Here is a 2,818-nt window from a genome sequence, read left to right on the forward strand (position 1 = left end):
TCTTTTTTTATTTTTATTTTTATTTTTTTATTTTGTAGTATGCGACATACAATGCAAAGGCAACTTCAAAGAATGTGTGATACAAATAGTTACAAACAAACGATCATATTGCATGGATATCAGAGCCAATGGTAAGAAGTCCGAGGAGAATAGCACGTGTACAGCTTTGCGGTCATATCAAGATGAGATTAAAGCTCCATCTCGTTGGGATCCTCTACCACTTAAAATATTATTGATACTAGCCCTGCTACCCTCGAAGAGTTTCGATATCCATAGATAGGGGAAGAGTATTGTGTAGTAGTCAAATGAGGTCGGAACATACCATTTTCTTTTCCCTTTTTTGAGTTAAGAAGGGAAATAGTAGAACTGAAAGGAGGGAGAAGGGGAAAGAGAAGATTGGGGAAGGAAATGGCAGAAAAGGAAAAGAAGGGGTAAGGGGGTGTCGTGGGTAGAGTGGATAGGGTGGGGTCCCCTGCGGTCCCCTCCCTGGGAGCAAGAGACGCCCTCGGTTTACCAGCTCATCAGCTGTCCAACGTTTGGAACAGCGATCTCCAACGATCACCATGAGCTTACTATGTCTCGCGGAGGTATTCTTCCGAAAAGCACAACTGTTCCAGTAGAACCATCTGTTCCCCTGCTCCTCCATTTTATCCTTCATTGTGGCAGTCAGGTCTTCCATTCGTTCAATATCATTTACCCTTGCGAACCACTGGGTCACCGTTGGAGCAGTTGCTGTTTCCACTGACTTGGAATGCAGGCCCTAGCTGCATTGAGGAGATGTTTAAGTAAGGACTTATGATAACGCTTTCTCGACATAGGAGTTAGATTGAGAAGAACTGCTGTGGGATCATTGGCTAAGGAAATGTCTGTGAACTTGTGGATGAGTCTCAGGACAGGCTGCCAGAATGTTTGTAATTTAGGGCATTCCCAGAAAATGTGGAGAATGGTGCCAGCCTGTTGCTCACAGCGCCAGCAGCGGTCAGATTGACCGGGGAATATTTTGGCCAACACCGCCAGTGTACGATACCAGCGTGTGATCACCTTATATGAGATCTCCTGATATTTACTGCAGAGTGACGTCTTATGGGCGAAAAAGAGTATTCTGTCCCTCTGTGGTTTGGAGAATGTAGTTTGTAAGTCCCTTTTCCATGTAGCTAGGAAGGGCGGATCCGTGGAGGATTGTGCGTCTGTCAGGATTTGGTAGGACCTAGAGAGGGAACCACGAATTGGGCCATCATCCAGGCAAAGTTTCTCGAAGGGGTGGAATTGTCTAGAGAAGAACGAATGGTTAGGTAGTGATCCGAGGAAATGGATGAGCTGTCTAGCTCTCCAGCTATCCATTGCAACAGGTACTTGCTCTAGCAGTATGGTCCCCGTGGGAATCCAGCCCGTGGGTCCAAGAAATAGGGCTGCTCTCAGAAGCCCTTTCAGGGCTTGCCTGGTAATGGCCTGGTCAGACAGGCCCGGAGGGAATCTAGGATGTCCAATAATTGGGGTCATAGGAGAAGGGAAGTTAGTCAGGTGGGAAAGGTGAAAAAAACGATCCATCTCGGCGAGCGAGGGGCAAATTAACGGGTGAGTAGTCACACAGGACTCCAATGGCCTCCCCGCCCAAGGCAGACCAGCCAGTGGAACCCGCGCCATCTCCTGCTCTAGCTTGACCCATAGCGTCAGTTCCCCATGTCGGCACCAGTCAACCACCCGTGTCATGTGCGTCGCTGTGTAATATAGAGCAGGCTCCGGGAAGCCAATACCTCCCCGCAATTTCGGTCGCAATAGCATTGCCCTACCAATACGCGTATGTTTGCCACGCCAGAGGAACTTGATAAAGATTGAGCGAACCACATGAAAGAAAGTCTGGGGTATTTTGATAGGTAAGGCTTGTAGTAGATACAGAAGTCGTGGCATCGCGTTCATCTTCAACACATTACAGCGTCCGAACCATGTCAGAGCTAGTGGGTCCCATCTTTTAAGGTCCGCTGTAAGCCCATAGGCTTCTTTTTATGTTGTTGGCTTTGACCTGTTTTTTTCGTTTGTTTCTCAAGGCGACCATCTTGGCGTTTTTGAAGAGGGTTGGGCGTGTCTTGAAGAGAACGCTTACGGCCACATCACCCTGAAAGCTCCCGATCTCGTCTGATTTCAGAGGCTAAGCAGTGTCAGGCCTGGTTAGTACCTGGATGGGAGACCGCCTGGGAATACCAGGTGCCATAGGCTTCTTTTTATGTTGTTGGCTTTGACCTGTTTTTTTGCTTTTTTCTCAAGGCGACCATCTTGGCGTTTGTCAAGAGGGTTGGGCGTGTTCTTTTGGGGGCGTGGCCTGACACGAATGGCGACGGATGTTAGATTGTAAGCTCCTGATACCTGCGGAGCTATCCGTCGCCATCCACATGATCCGGTGCCCAATCCCTGCTCAAGCCACCTCCGCCGGCTAGTTGGAGCCCGCAGCGGTGTCCCGGGCCTATATTGCAGTGCTCAGCGGCCCGTGGACTCCGCGGATCCGCCGCATTGCCGTCCGCCGGCCGCCGCCATCTTTCTGCCCCGAGGCCTCCCGGAAAAGCCTTGGCCCTGCTGCCTGCAGAGGTGAGAGACCTCCATCGGTCCCCCCACGTTGTCCACCCTCCTGCCAGGATCCCTCCGGTGGCGTTCCCTGGACTCTGGGGCGCTCGGGGAGGCCGCGGCCGGTTCCGGCCCAGTGAGGCCTACTAAGGCCTACGGATCCCCGGTGTTTCCTGCGGCCGCCACCCGAGATCGTGCTCCGCGGCCGTTCCGGCCTACCACCACGGCTGAGGGTCCTGCAGTTCTACCGGACAGGTGGACT

At 51.5% G+C, this 2,818-nt stretch overlaps 1 pseudogene; it reads left to right on the plus strand.

The window, feature by feature from the left end:
* The first annotated feature begins 2,095 nt into the window (after window positions 1-2,095).
* Window positions 2,096-2,214, plus strand: LOC143947570 (5S ribosomal RNA; annotated as a pseudogene).
* Window positions 2,215-2,818: the final 604 nt, after the last annotated feature.

This window comes from Lithobates pipiens, unplaced genomic scaffold (assembly GCF_037356315.1).
Source record: "Lithobates pipiens isolate NorthernLeopardFrog02 unplaced genomic scaffold, aLitPip1_a1.2 Scaffold_30, whole genome shotgun sequence".
NCBI classification, from domain to species: Eukaryota; Metazoa; Chordata; class Amphibia; order Anura; family Ranidae; genus Lithobates; species Lithobates pipiens.